The sequence below is a fragment of the Protopterus annectens genome, chromosome 4.part1 (assembly GCF_019279795.1).
Source record: "Protopterus annectens isolate FY-2018-M chromosome 4.part1, PAN1.0, whole genome shotgun sequence".
Lineage (NCBI taxonomy): Eukaryota > Metazoa > Chordata > Ceratodontiformes > Protopteridae > Protopterus > Protopterus annectens.
Window position 1 is genome coordinate 749,205,154 of NC_056734.1, and position 16,757 is coordinate 749,221,910.

At 43.6% G+C, this 16,757-nt stretch overlaps 1 protein-coding gene across 1 annotated transcript in view; it reads left to right on the forward strand.

The window, feature by feature from the left end:
- The window catches only part of LOC122801293 (vomeronasal type-2 receptor 1-like), a 257,734-nt gene that overhangs the window by 179,863 nt on the left and 61,114 nt on the right, over positions 1-16,757 (forward strand). The window lies entirely within an intron of this gene.

The window sequence follows — 16,757 nt, forward strand, 5'->3', positions numbered from 1 at the left end:
TGACTAGGCACCTTCAGCAGCTGGAAAGACCACTGAAGTACCTCAACAAGAGGATTACTGGCTTCAAACAGTTACCCCATGCAACAAGACTGAAGTAACTCAATCTGTACTCTGTTGCATACCGTCTACTCAGGCGATCTCTGCCCAACATACAGGTCCATGTCCAATGCAGAACTGATGTACATGCTCTATCTGAAGTAAACCCAAGCTCACTGTGCCACATGCTCTAGGGATATAATCATCACAACAATAAATAGAACATGTTGGAGGGATACATTACTAACTCACAGACTTCCCTTGCTTTGGAACAGGCTTCCAACCTACATTAAGCTGAGTCCCTCACTGACACTCTTCCAGAGGAGTCTTGATGAGTGTATGTGAAACTGAACTGTGACACCATGGATCACTTCATCAGCTCTACTACACAGAAGCATAGGGAACTAACCCCAGGTGTGGTGATAGCTGCACACTCTGGCCATACTAATATATGCCTTCAGGCAGATAGCCTATTACCTACCTATGTACCTATATATGTAGGGGGAACACAGTATAATAAGCCAAAGATGGATGGGCAGAGATGTGTGTAAGAGGGTGACCATGACAAGGAGCCATCCAGGACTGTCCCACCCAGCACACATCCCAATGGCACAAAAGACATGAGGTGCACATCTCACCCACTGTACATAATAGCCACCAGTATCTGTAAGCATCACAGTGTATGTGGTGCATGCGCCTGCTGTACAACATGACTGTACAATGAAGTACACATCTACTATTTGTAAACATGTACCTGTGACATAGTTTCATAGGTATGTCGTAGACTATCTTCACGAAGGCATATATTAGCCTAAGCAAGTTGTGCAGCTTTCACCACCCCATTGGTTAGTCTCCTAAGCCCTAGTTCTAATAGTTAGTACCCTAAGCCCCTTTCTAGTGGGGCTGCTGATGTGATCCCTGGCATGAATTGTCTGTTTCCCATCCACTCATCAAGGTTCCTATTGAAAAGTGTCAGCAAGGGGCTCTGTCTGATGTACATTGAGACTCTGTTCCACAGTAAGGCAAGTCTCTGGGATGGTACTCTATCCCACCAGCATGTTGTATTTATTGTTGTGATGAGGTTCATATCTCTGGAGTGCGTAGTGTGACTCAATTTTGTTTTCCTTAGATGGAGCATGTTCAACAGTTATGTGTTGGACATGGCTCTGTATATTAGGCAGAGTTTGCTTCTGAGTAGGCAGTATGCAACAGGAAACAGATGTCGTTTTTTCCAGTTGTGTTGCATAACACAACTGTTTGAGGCCAGTAATCCTCTTGGTGAGGTACCTCTGTGGTCTCTCCAGCTGCTGGATATGCCTAGTTGAGTACATCCAAAATGGTGCATTGTACTCAATGATGGGTCTGATGACTTAAGAGTAGAGGGCTACCACTACCTTTTGTGATCTTGATGCAAACCCTTTGTTGATTAGGTGGGCTACATAGGATTTCCTAACCACTTTGGCAACATGGTTGTCAAAGGAAAGATGACTATCTACTTGTGTCCCCAGATCCATTATTACATCATCAGCGTTTAGGGGGTAACACCTATGTGGTAGTTTGTGGGCACTTTGTATTCCCCAAAGGGGATTACTATGCATTCTTTTGCATTGAGTTTGAGGCCATGATTCTGACACCACACGTCTGTCTCAGAGAGTCCCTTCTGGACAATATTTGTGTCATCCAGGGAATCAATTATGGCACACACTTTACAGTTCCCAGCAAACTTAATCAACCACAACCCTCCTGTGTTGGCATGTACTTCTGAGAAGTATATACCAAACAGGAGGGGCCCCAGGACAGAACCCTGGGGGACACCAATTGTTACCGGTTTAGAGTATGACATGTAGCCAGCAACTCTTAATTTCAGTGAGCCAGTTTGCAATCCATCTTGTGATGTATAGATTTATGCCCAGGTTGATGTGTTCATCTATGATACTTGACTCGGGAATGGTGTCAAAAGCCTTAGCGAGGTATAGGTAGGCTGTGTGGAGCTCCTTTCAATCATCTGTAGCCTGGGTAACTGTCTCAAAGAAATCCACCCAGTTCAGGAGGCATGATCTGCCTTTGATGAAGCCATACTGGGTGTGCTCAACTGTGTGAAGGTCCCCGATGTCTTTATTGTTGAGTTTCATTAGGATTGGCTCCATTGCCTTGCAGATCAGACTCATCAGGCTCATAGAGCAGGAATGCCAAGGGTCTGTTGTGGCCCCACCCCTGTGGAGTGGGAAGAATGTTGCTGTGCAACATTCTATGAGTACATATCCTGCAGAGAGGATATAGAGAGAGGTGTAGGTATCCTTGATGAATATGGATACATCCCCACCCTATGTGCTATGATCCAGCTTCTGATGCCGGAAGGTGTGGAATGAGTAGTATCCTGGTAGTGCTGGTGTGCTCTCTGGAGCTTTGAACTAGGTTTCTGTTACTTCACAGATATCAATATTCTCCACACTGAGAAGTGCCTTGAGTGTGTGCATTTGGAGGCTGAGACTTTTGGCAATGAGTCATATTTAGCTCACTTTGTGATTATTTGTGTTGGTTACGGGGGTTGGTTTGCCCTTTGAGCCTTGCCTAAAAAAGGTAATACTGGGACAGCAAGAGCCTTGGCCAAAATTCAGAAGTATAGGGGTGACAGGTACAAACTATCTCTAGCGAAGCAACGAGGCTTGTCTATCATGTCATCCCAGGTAGACAGAGACTGGATCCCCTTTGAATGACACCAGAAGCTCAGCCAATTGTTGAAGTTTATCATCTTTCTATTATATTGCAGTATCGTGTAGGTGAAGATAAGATGCTACTCAAGGTCAGGGTCATACCAGCCTGGGCTACATGATCATAGAGCTACTATATATCTCTTGTCATGTTGTCCTGGGAGGTATGTCTCAGGTCATTCACACTGACATGTACAAAGACCGCGTCATATATATACTTGTGTTGGAGTGATGTAAGTGCTTGTGTTATGTGGCTAATCATAGCACCTGACAGACAACTGACAGTAACCTTCCCCTTTTCCAGCCTAGTGAGTGGAACATCTGTGTGCCTGACTATGGAGTCACCTATTACTAGTGTGTTGGGTATGTTGTTTTGCCTTAGGGCCTGTTGTGAGGCACACTGCTTTGGTGTATAATGTGTTTTCTGGCATGTGCTTGGAGGTGCATGTAGCTTGCTTGTCTGCTTAGGAGGACATTTTCTCTTTTTCAGATTAATATTTGTATTCTCCGAGTATGGTAATGTGTATTTATGTGTGTGTTTTTCTGGTTCTTATAATGTAGGTCTATGTGAGACTGTTGGTGTTGTGCTGGTATGACCCTACTCCTCTTGACTGTATTGTCCAGTATTGGGTTGATAGAGTTTAGCCACCAGTTTGACCCTGTGTGTGCCAGCATGTGGTGCATCAACCCATATATGATATGGTTGTAGCCTGTGCATACAATACACTCACAATACACCTAGTATGATAAGACTGCTGAGGTTAGCAAATGTGATAAACCCCTTTGGGCAAACTGTCAGCGAGTAGTGTCTGTATTGCATCCTGTAACTCCAAATTGCTTGCTGAAGTGTAAAAAAGTACATAGTTTGGAATAAGAACCCCGCACTTCACAACTGTGTGTGTGTGTATGTGTGTGTGTGTGTGTGTGTGTGTGTGTGTGTGTGTGTGTGTGTGTGTGTGTGTGTGTGTGTGTGTGTGTGTGTGTGTATGTGTGTGTCTGTCTGTCTCTCCCTGGGGAGAGAGCAACCTTTTTTGGAGACTACTTACACCCCTTAAAAGTGATATACTCATCTTTGTCAAGCCTGATGATGTCACCATCCTACAACTACACCTGTGGGAAGGTGAAATCCCAGTAATGTGTAAAGCGTGTCATGTAAATGTGTGCTACTATAGTATAGTAAAGTAAGAGCGTGAATCCTGCACTTGCCAACTGCGTGTGTGTGTGTGTCTGTCTGACTCTCCCTGGGGAGGGCGCAATCTTTTTGGAGACTACTCACACCCCTTAAAAGTGATATACTCATCTTTGTCAAGTCTGATGATGTCACCATCCTACAAATACACCTGTGGGAAAGTAAAATCCCAGTAATGTGTATTGCATGTCATGTAAATGTGTACTGCTGTAGTATCGTTATGTAGGAGTTTGAATCTTGCACTTGCCAACTATGTGTCTGTCTCTCCCTGGGTGGGGGGAGCAACCTTTTTGGAGACTACTCACACCCCCTAAAAGTGATATACTCATCTTTGTCAAGTCTGATGATGTCACCATCCTACAAATACACCTGTGTGAAGGTGAAATCCTAGTAATGTGTATAGTGCATTGTGTCAATGCATACTGTTACATTATCATAATGTAGCTAAGTAGGAGTTTGAATCCTGCACTTGCTAACTGTCTCTCTCTTCCTGGGGAGAGAGCAACCTTTTTGGAGACTACTCACACCCCTTAAAAGTGATATACTCATCTTTGCCAAGTCTGATAATGTCACCATCCTACAAATACACCTGTGGGAAAGTGAAATCTCTGTAACGTGTATAGCGTGTCATATAAATGTGTATTGCTGCATTATCATAATGTAGTCGAGTAGGAGTTTGAATCCTGCACTTGCTAGCTGTGTGTGTGTTCCTGTTGTGTCCAGATGTATGACACTCTTGGTCAATGTGGAGTGGGTTTTGATTTTTCTAGTGTATTACATATCACAATGACAACTGTATGTGCAAAACACATGTAAGGTAGCTGTGGGGCAAAGCCATATACATACATGTGACCTCAATTTTTTCATAGGTGGGCACTATGCTTAGTCCATGAAAGCATCTGTTAGCCTTGCCAGAGCGTGCTGGCGTTTTACAGACCTTAGGTCACTTCTGTATGCTTGTGACAAGCTTAGCCACTGCAGTGATCCCTGGGCTACATTTTCTGTTCCACATCCACTCATCACGGTTTCTATTGAAGAGTGTGAGTGAGGGTTTATGCTTGACATATATTCGAATCCTGTTCCAAAGCAAGCAAAGTCTGGCAAAGATGACTAATCATTATAGGTGTGCAACAACCTCTGTTGATCTGCATGCAAACCCTTTATTGCTTATGTGCTCCACAGAGGGATTTCCAAAACCCTTTGGTAATGTGATTATCAAAGGAGAGATGACTAAACACATGGCTCTATGTATACATTAGTACCTGTTCCTCATTTTGGGGGCTACTACCTATGTTGTACTCTGGGGATACTTTGCTTTCTAAAAGTGGATAACTATGCTTTCTTTGGCTTATAGCTTTACAGGATTATTTTGACACCAGGTATCTGTCTCTATGATACCCTTTGGAGGATGTGTGTGTCATCTGGAGAATAAAGTATAGCCCACAGTATGCATTTTCATCAGACGTGGGCAGACATATCCCTACTGTGTTTGCCTGTACCTAAGAAAGCTATATGCCAAACAGGAGTGGTCCGAGGACTGTGTGCAGGTGAATACCACTTGTTACTGGCTTAGAATTGTACATGGAGGCTGCAAATGTTACTGTGTGTCCTACATCTGTGCGTCAGTTGTCAATCCATCATCTAACAGTTGTTTATGGTCAGTATGTTGAGGTTATGTATAATACCAGAATGTGGGATGGGTATGAATTGCTGGGTGAGCTATAGCTTGGCTGTGTGGACCTCCCCTCCCTCACCTATAGCCTTGTTAACTGGCTTGAAGTCTACTAGGTGTAGGAGCCATGATCTGGTCTTTAGAGAACCTAAGTGGGTATGGTACAGTGTTTGCAGGTTCATAATGTCTCTGTTAATGAGTTCCATAACTAACACTAGGTAAGACTGCAATCCAAATTGTAGCTTGATACAGATCCCCCAACATACCCAAGATTCTCACTACACCTTTCTAAACATATTGGAAAATATTAAGATAGAACCAAACACCCTAATACTGGGTGATTTTAACTACCCTACCATTAACTGGGAAAACTACTCATGTACCAACACCTTTGCCCAACGGTTCTTGGAATTCATAAATTCCAATGCCCTGGATCAACTAATCCATAGTCACACCAGGGGCTCCAATATCCTAGACCTGGTCATTACCAACATGGGAAATCAATGCTCCACACCTATGGTCACCCCCTTGTTAGTCAGGTCTGACCATAAGCTAATCACCCTTAACATCCACATCCCACCCCATCCCCCAGTAAGGAAACCTCCATAAAAAACTTCTCCAAAGCCAACTGCATGCTACTCAAGTCAGACGTGACAAACTTCATGACACCCTTGCAGATGGGAACTGAAAGTGCAACTGCTAAATCCTACACTAAGGCACTGTATGAGTACATCCACTCATGCATGAATTGTGCCATACTAAATAGAGCCAAGATGCTCTTATCCAAAAAAAGGAAGCCAATCCAGTGGTCCCCTGCCATAAACAAACTTTACAACAAAAGGAAGAAACTGTTGCAGAAAAGAGGAAAATCCCAGGATGCAAAAAACTCCCTTAGCAGCCTCAGTAAGAAACTGAGATCCCTCATAAAATCCTCCAAAGCTAGTTACAAAAATAAAATTGCCAAAGATTCCAAAGACATCCACAAGGCATTCTATAACAATGTCAAGAATCTAAATGGCAATGCTCAGATCTGCTCTGAGCTAAAACAGAATGGCATTAAATATACTGATCCCAAGGATATTGCCAATATTCTGGCAGATCGATTCAGTGCCAACTTCAACCCCCTCTGACCCCCTAAATGGCCCATCTCAGTACCAGAAGATTGCCAAATTCCAGTCATAATGGCCACACAGGTAAAAAATGCACTCTCCAAAGCTAAGAATACAGCATCCATGGGACCAGATAACATCCCGAGCTATGTACAACATGAACTACAATATAAACTGGCACCTCACCTAAGTGTCATGTTTAATCATAGCCTCACCAGAGGTTTTGTGCCCACTGAGTGGTACAGAGCTACATATATCCCACTCCACAAGGAGGGATCCACCTTGGATCCTGGAAACTACTGTCCCATCAGTCTGATGAGCCTTATCTGCAAGGCCATGGAGCGTATTATCATGGAACTTATAAGCAAAGACATTGACATCCTTCAAACACTGGACCCCACCCAGTTTGGATTCATGAAGGGTTGATCTTGTCTCCTGAACCTGATTGACTTCTTCAAATCAGTCTCCAGAGCCATGGACAAGGGTAAGGTGTTCCACACAGCCTATCTAGACCTTACCAAGGCCTTTGACACCATCCCCCACTCTGGAATCATAGATAAACTTACTAAGCTGGGCACTATTCCCTATATCACCCAATGGGTTGCTAACTGGCTTACTGATAGAACCCACACTGTAAAAGTAGCCGACTCCAAATCCAGCCCCAGACAAGTGACAAGTGGAGTACCTCAGGGTTCAGTCCTGGGACCGGTCTTGTTTGGCATCTACTTCTCTGATGTACAGGCCAACACTAAGGAACTCTGGCTAACAAGGTTCGCAGATGACTGCAAACTGGGAGCCATTATTGAATCCCCAAATAATGTGGATACTCTACAAAAGGGGCTTACAGAAAAAATATGTGCCAGCCAGAGCCATGGGCTCTCAAGCTCAATGCCAAGAAATAGTTATCCCTATCCTTTGGGAAAAAACATGTACATTACCATATAAGTGGCAGTACACTAAACACTGAAAGTGTGATAAGAGACTTAGGGACACAGGTGGACAGTGGTCTCACCTTCGATAACCACATTGCCACAACAGTCAGGAAATCCTTCTATGTGGCACACCTCATCATTAAGGGCTTTTCATCCAGAAAAAGGAGGTCATTGTCCAACTGTACTCATCCCTCATTAGACCCATTATAGAATACAACGCCCCATTTGGTATGTACCTCTCAAGACATCTGAAACAACTGGAAAGGCCGCAGAAATACCTCACTAAAAGAATCACAGGCCTAAAGCAGATGCCCTACGCTGACCACCTTAAAAAACTCCAGCTATACTCTGTCGCATATTGTCTACTCAGAGGCGATCTCTGCTTAACATATAAGGCCATGTCAAACCCAGAGCTGCTGGTCATGCTACACTTAAAGAAATCCCAATCCCTCAGAGCCACACACTCCAGGGATCTAAACCTTGTCATCACAATAAAAAAAAATATGCTGGAGGGATAGGGTCCTGTCCCAGAGGCTCCCCAGACTCTGGAATAGATTGCCTATACATGTCAAGCAGACTGCCTCTTTGGCCCTCTTCAAAAAGAACCTTGACGATTGGATGGGAGAAAGGAAATTCACCCAGGGGATCACGTCAGTTGCCCTGCTAGACAGGGGTCCAGGGAAGTAAATAGTGTGGGAAGAAATAGCCAGGGAATTATTATGGCTAGGCTTGTATAGACCCTAGGGTTGATAGCCTAGTACCAACCTATGAACCTATAATGCTGTGCTCCATAGCCTTCCAGATAACATTTGTCTGGCTTATAGGGTGAAAGTTTCCAGGATCTGTTGTAGCTCTACCCTTAATCAATTTATGTTAACATTTGCAATGGGTGTGACGAGGGTGGACAAGATTAGGAATAAGTATATTAGAGGGTCAGCCCAGGGTTGAAGATTAGTAGACCAAGCCAGATAGGCAGGATTATATTGGTTTGTACATGTGCTGAGGAGAGATGCAGAGTATATTGTGAAATAGATGTTAAGGATGAAGCCGTCAGGTAACAGGAAAAGAAGAATGCCTAAGATGAGGTTTATGGATGTGGTGAGAGAGGACATGCAGCTGGATGGTATGACAGCGCAAGATGCAGAGGGCAGGAAGAAATGGAAACAGATGATCTACTGTGGTGACCCCTAATTGGAGCATCCGAAAGGAAAAGAAGAAGAAGAAGTTGTAGCTCAATCCTTGTGAACTGTGAGCACCATTACTGTGCATCATTCCACAAGTATTTAACCTGTATAGAGGCTGCATCTGAACAGAGTGTTTAGGTGAGTGGTTAATTCATATGTCAGCTTGTGTATGAAACAGCCAGTGACACTGTCCAGTACCATTGCCACTGTGGTTTGTACTTTGGTAAAGAGATGTTTTAACTAGAGTGTCTGTGAATCATCAGGTTTTACATTCTTCAGGTCTGGAAATGTGGCCCTTGTGTAATGACAGGGTGGTGAAATCCACATTCAAACTATCTGACAAGATATTGGTAATGTCATTCAGATAAGTGTACTTTGTGACCATTTACATTAACTCTGACCCAATCTGAGATTTCCCCTCTAGATTATAAACAACACTAAAGAAAGCTTTAGTGTTGTCTTTGGAATCCTTGCCAATTTTTATTTTGAAGCTTGCCTTGCATGATTAACGAGGGCTTGTATTTTCCCAATGATACTGACCAGAGCGGTTATCCCTTCTTGGTATGTAACTCTGTTTTGGTGCAACTTCACACCTTCTATTATATATTTAGTTTATGGCAGGGGTCCATGAGACTAATGCAATTTTACTGTATAAGTGAGTATTTCCATGCAACCCTGTAGGTAAACAGTGTGCATTACTAAAGGATTATGCAGCTGAGACAGTGTTAACCTTAGTAATGCAAACCACTGACAGATAGCAACAACAGCATCACCCAGAGCACAGTGTCAACCAGTGTCATACACACACATGCATACTCAAATTCCAAAATGTGTGTAGTACAATGCATACTGGCCACCAATAGAAGCTATAGAGTGTTAACACTGGCCAATATAGGGCATGTCACCCTGCCCATGAGTCCAATATGCATGTACACGCAGACAGTGTACCTCCTACATGTTCACAAATGGACACCTGCAAACCTGTGTTGCACGCACCCCACACTTACTGTCCACTGTATAACGCATGCTGACACAACTACACACATCAGCCAAGTGGCACATGGGCAAACAAAATGCATTTAGAATAAACACTGGTGAAAATAATGCAACATTGCTAATTATAGCTTTAATGCATCATGCCTGCTCAGCTACACCTTCAAGGATATCATTACACTTTACTGCTGACAACATGCTACACATCCAACCATTGCTATACTTTATTAAAGTCACCCTGTGCATCAGCACCATGTTAGCCTGTTCCTGCATCAATGTTACAGATGACAGGAGGTGGCACAGGTTTCATCATATGCACAGGGTGTGTTGTTGGTTTGCCAGAGGCCTACACCGAGCCATACAATCGACATGTGTGTGAGTGTGTGTCTGAGGGCCATGAGTACTGTTATGGGCCAATGTTGATGTCATGTGTGCAGGTATGTGTTTGCCCTAGGTTTCTGGTTTATGTGTGTGTGTGTCTGAATGCACACAGTTCCACCATCTGTCTGCCATATACGGGTATTTGTGAGACAGCTACAGACTGAATCTGGCAGGCTTTACAGATCACCATCACTGGCCATGGATACAGAACCTGTGCCTGGCAGGGGTGCTACAGACAGTATCAGGGACTAATCCAGATTGGGTACTATCCTCAGAGGTTAACAAATGTCCACTGGATCCAGGTTCCTGCTGGGACAGGCCAGAGTCACGTGCACGTGTCTGCTAGGACGGTCTATGGACATCCCCCCCAAACATTCCTGGGGCTGGTACTGACACTACAGGAGTAGCTGTGACTTGCTGGATGTCCACGGCAACCTCCAGCTGGTGATGTTGCTAGCATACATCTATGTTGATGTCTCAACCATCCCACACTGTCCTAACACATGGACATAGGTTTCTGGTTTATGTGTGTGTGTGTCTGCATGCATACAGTTCCACCATGCGGCTGCCATATACGGGGATTTGTGAGACAGCTACAGACTGTACCTGGCAGGCTTTACAGATCACCATCTCTGGCCATGGATATGGAACATGTGCCTGGCAGGGGTGCTACAGACAGTATCAGGTACTAATCCAGACTGGGTACTATCCAAAAAGGTTGACCTATTTCCACTGGATCTAGGTCAATGCTGGGACTGGCCAGAGCCACGTGCACGTGGTCTTCTAGAATGGTCTATGGACAGACTCCCCAACACTGCTGGGGCTGGTACTGGCACTACGGGAGTGGCTGTGACTTGCTGGATGTCCACGGCGACCTCCAGCTGCTGATGCTGCTGGCATGCATCTACGTTGATGTCTCAACCATCCTGCACTGTCCTGACACATGGACATGACATTGTGGAGGACATCTAATGTCTCACCCCAACATCTATCAATGACTTCAGTGTAGTTACGTATGGCACCTGCTAGGTCATGGATACTGTTATTTACAGAGGTGTTGATGAGCCCTCTGTGCCCTTTAGTCCCTGTCTGGTGTACCTCTCCATTCGTGTCTGTGCCTCCATGACAGCCTGGAACATGTGTGTGGTAGAAAGAGGTGTGGCACATCTGCCAGGGGCATGATGACCAGCAGTGCTCTGAAGAGAACCCCTGGGCATCTGCCTATATGGTAGTATTCCAGACATCTGGCTATGGCCGCTGTGTCCTGATACATGTGCCATAGATACCATACTGTCCTGACCAGTGCCAACTGTACACTGTCCCTCAGCTAAGAGCAATGGTGATGATGGATGTACAGGCAGTATGACTGTGTGCATGGATGGGGTGGGGACTTGTGTACTGTCAATTGGTGGCCCAACAACAGACCCTGACAAACCTGCCTGTGCCTCAACACACCTATCCTCATCATCACTGTCTGTTTCAGTGACATCAGGTTCCCTGCTGTACTTAACCAGCCCCACCTCGGCACCTGGGTGAGGAAAACAGGAAACACACTTTAAGACCTGAACATGACTTCAGACCACATGCACACATGCACACATGCACACATGCACACATGCACATAAGCGCACATGCACACATGCGCACATGCACACACACAAAAATACACTCCTCCCAAAGCAGACACACACAACACCAGCAATCTCAGAACATACACAATAGCAGGTGATGGTGGGGTACAGTATGACAAGCAAAACAGTCATATCACACGTCAGCATGCAGGACATGTGTTGCTCAACAGCATGCAGTGCAAGTGTACACAGTCCTTGTTACTAACAATATACATGGCTTTGATGCATGTGTTTTGTTATTAGGTGATGGGCCTCCCTCTGGAACACAATGCATACATGGACACAACATTGCTGTACAGGTATTCATAACCCTGTAATGTACTGTGCACCATAACTCACAGGTGTACATACCATTGCTGGATGTGTATCTGTGTGTCAGATAGGTATTCAATGCTGATTACAGCCTCTGTGTTTTTAGCAAATAATTGTGGACAAATTTTTAGCACATGCATGATGAGTATTCACACAACATCATCAGTGGTGCATGGATAATTGATGGAATACCATTCAGCCACATACCCAATGTACGGTACTTATGGTGAGTGTAGATCATATTGTGGACATGCCAGTCTCATTCATGACATGGCATGCTAAAACACAACTGCATATTTAAACACTACACATACCCAATGTGTGTCATATGACCTAGCAGCTCAATAGCATCACAAGACATATATGTGTCAGTTGTGCAAATGGTGATTGGTATGCATATTGTTTAGAGGTGCATATGTGTGCACACATGCAACATTAAGGTGTATAGCAAGGAAAGCTATGTGTAGTACTGTGCTTACAAGAACTGGATGGGGTATAGTACCATTGGCCATCATCATGAAGAATCATGTGGTCACTCAAGGTTACAAATGTTTCCCAAACCAGCACTAATCATGCTGTGCCAGAACTGTACTAGCTTGGCTACATTCACCATTTCACAACCAGTTGTTACGTGAGTTTGCAAGGAGGCCAATAAGGAGCATTCCCTGACATGAATGTGTAGTGTGGTGCAGAGTGTTTAAATGCCCCATGATAGGCCTCTACCCTTCAGATATATTATGTGTAATGTGTGGATGAGATTTTGGATACTAGAGTGTGTCTTTATAGAGGGTTTGGGAATCCTTTATTTATAGCATGTTAAAATGCTCTGCGTATGACATAGATGTGTATGTTATGTACATGTTGAGTATCGACTTTGCCTATCCAGTGGTCACTACAGTCTAGCCACATTTGTTTGAGATGGTCTGGATATTGCATGTGTTTAAGGCAGCTAATCACATTAGTGAGATGTGCATGCTCTAACACCAAACATGCACAACATGCATTATGGGTAGGTGTGTTACATGTGTACATGGCCTACACCTTAACTATGACATGCATTTTTTATTTACAATAATAAATGTAGAACACACTCACCAGCATCTGTCCAATGCCTTTATGTCACCCCAGAGGGACCTACATAGAGATGAGACAGTTTGTCAGTGGCCACAACTGTGACATTGCTGCTGTGTGTTTGCAATCGTACAGTACAACAACAGTTTAAATTCACAGGGCTACAGATTATGTTCCAAATGATCAGTATTGCACAACAACAGGCTCCACATCTTTGAAAGACACACTCCACATCTCACATATGCATGATCTACCAATACAGATAACAGTAGTCTACAGATATGCCATGTTACCTGCATGCTCCATGTGTGCTTGCTGGGTGGCTCCAACTTCCATCATGGTGTATGTCTGCTACTGTTGTTGGTCAGGTGCCACCAGGCTCAGGAGCAGCTCCTCCACTCTGGTGAGGGGGGGATGGATATAACACCACCTCCTGTTGCAAGCTGTTGTCTCCACACATCAGCAGCATGCTGACAGACATGTCTGAGAAGATCACTGTAGTGGTGGCGTACCTGCTCATATGTCTGGTTATGCAGGCCTACCTCATTTACCCTGTGGACAACATCTTGCCACATTGCAGTATGTTCCTACTGGTCCTGGCTGGTTCGTGAGAACATGAGACGGTAGTGCTGAATCATACTGCTAGTAATTATATCATCTTCAGCACTACTGTAACTGGGGTTCCTGCGATGCGCCATGATCCCTGGAAGACATAAATACAAAAATATGTTTGAGCAAGTCATATGGCACATTTAACATTATACAGTACAGATATCACTGAACTGCCATATATAGCAACCTATTAGCTAACCGAGAGTGAAACACTTTAACTGCCACTTATCACTGCTCACCCCACAACTGCTTGAAAGTGCCTTGCTCACTCTATCTAATGAACCATGTTCTGCACAGCAACAAAATGAAATCACTATATAAGACTATACAAGAGTATCTGGCACACTGTATGCAACACCATGCACCACCTAGCCACAGCAGATATACATCAAGCTGATGTGTAAAGAAATATATCATCCATCACAATGAGTGTAAGGTCCAGTAAATGTATTACTATTATACCACACAACTTGTTAATGGCAAACCCATAGCCAAAATATGTGCACAATTGGGAATATAGGTCGCATACTGCTGTAGTACACTATGAATGTTGCTAAATACGCAGTTATATGTTTTACCACACATATGTCAAAGGACATGTTACAGACATAAACACACACACATCAGACATAATTACAGGACACAAAGGTATGACAACCCAAATAAGCTTTCAATGTGAACTATACAGTATTGTGTGTCAGTACTTACACAACCTTAATCTTGAGAAATGTAATCTGTGATGAATACAGGGACCACACAAAACATTGGATGCAAGCAATGTGGACATACACCATACTTTGCTGTACAGGCCCAGAGCTTCAAGTAGTACTACAGTACACACACAGGATTTGGATTCAACATCGGTACCAATCAATATTCATAGATGTAGTGCTTTAGCCTCCAATGACACACCCTAGTTAAAACCAAGGGACTTAATCACACTGTATGCAATTGCATTTGTTCTGCCTAGCAACAAAATACACAGCTTTTGCTAGGATCAAAGCAAGCACCCATAATACCATGACATAAACAGTTTCCCACTAAGCTATCCCACAGATACATATCCTTGACGTATTCACAAACATACTGACCATCACAGTCAGTCAACAGTGCAGAGAATCTATTGCAACAAGTAGATGTAGGTGTGTATGAGTATATATATAACTATATATATATATATATATATATATATATATATATATATATATATATATATATATGGTTCTACTTTACATAACAGACAGCTGCTTTCACCGACAACGAATTTGCGAGCGCCAGAAGATCGACAATCTGGAAGACCGATGCTACAGATCAAAACACCGACGCCGAGGATAGTGACTTGGAAAAAGGCTGTGTAAGTATGCGGTGGTGACGGACGTTAGGGTGCGAGTAAGGTAAGTGTGGATATTGACGGTCTGTGGGGATAGGGGTGGGTTTAGTGATTTAGGGTCAGTGCGCGGGTTAGGTAAATGTGCAGTAGTGATAGTGTTTGGGTTAGGGGTGGGTTAAGTGAGTTAGGGTTAGGGCCCGTGTTAGGTAAGTGTCGGTAGTAGTATTTTTGGGTTAGTGGGTTAAGTGAGTTAGGGTTAGGGGCAGGTTAGGTAAATGTGCGGTAGTGATAGTGTTTGGGTTAGCGGGTTAAGTGAGTTAGGTTAGGGCCCATGTTAGGTAAGTGTGTGGTAGTAGTATTTCTTGGGTTAGGAAGGGTTAAGTGAGTTAGGGTTAGGGCGCGGGTTAGCTGAGTGTGTGATAGTGACGGACCTTAGGGTAAGGGTTTGGGTTAGGGTTGTAGATAATTGTGTATGTGAGGTTTAGTGTGGGTTTGTGAGGATTTTGGTGTGCTTGTGTTGTGTGTGTGGTTTTTGGACAGGGAATGTGTTTTGTTAGTTGATTGTTGTTATTGTGGTGTGTGCAGCATATGAGGTTTTGTGTTTGTGGACCGTCGGTTATTTGTTTGTCGGGCATGTGAGGTTTCGTGTTTATGGTTTGTTGATTATGTGGTGTCGATGTTTGTGTTGTCAGTGTTTTGCAGTGTCGGTTATGTAAAGTAGAACCATATATATATATATATATATATATATATATATATATCTACATACATATACACATCCATTTGTGTACATAAACATATATATGTAGGCACATATACATTTCACCTTTCATAATGAGAATATCAATTATACAAAGGATGTAAGGTGTACAGTAATGTAATAAAATCGCACAGTCTTGGGATAAATGCATTGAAGGTGTTCACAGCCCAGGTAGCTATAGCAGGCCTCACTGGCTTCAACATTGCAAACTGAACAAACCACCCACGGTGTTTAACCACCTCATGTCATATACCAGCACTGTATGCTGTCTTGTTTGTCACACACTAAAACCTACATACAAATATGCGCATACTAACCTTCACCAACATATATATTTCCACCCTTCACAAACAGTTGCAATATGTCCACTGCTCTATGCACATATACAGATGTGAATATATATGACACATATATATTTCTCTGTATGTATGTGGTATACACACACAAGGTCCACACTGTTGTAAGTCCCTGGACCTCACAGCTGAACTGTTGAGCCTTGCTGCAACACAAACAGGTGTCACATATGAATACACACTAACATTGGGGGGGTATATATGGCTACAGATACTAGATAAGCATACTAGACTGCTACAGCAGTTGCCACTGCTAAGCTACACTTTAATATGACTATCATGCATGTGTTGTTCTGTCACACCCATGTTTATATAATGTCAGCGCTAATCCCCCCAACAGCCATTGGCCACACTACTGTACAGAACACAGATAACATGGATCAGATCTTTGACATTTAATGCTGAGCTACACATTTCACAGGTATGTCCCACTGCCCACAGGTACACACATTATTGTCCATAGCAAAACAACCAGGCACAA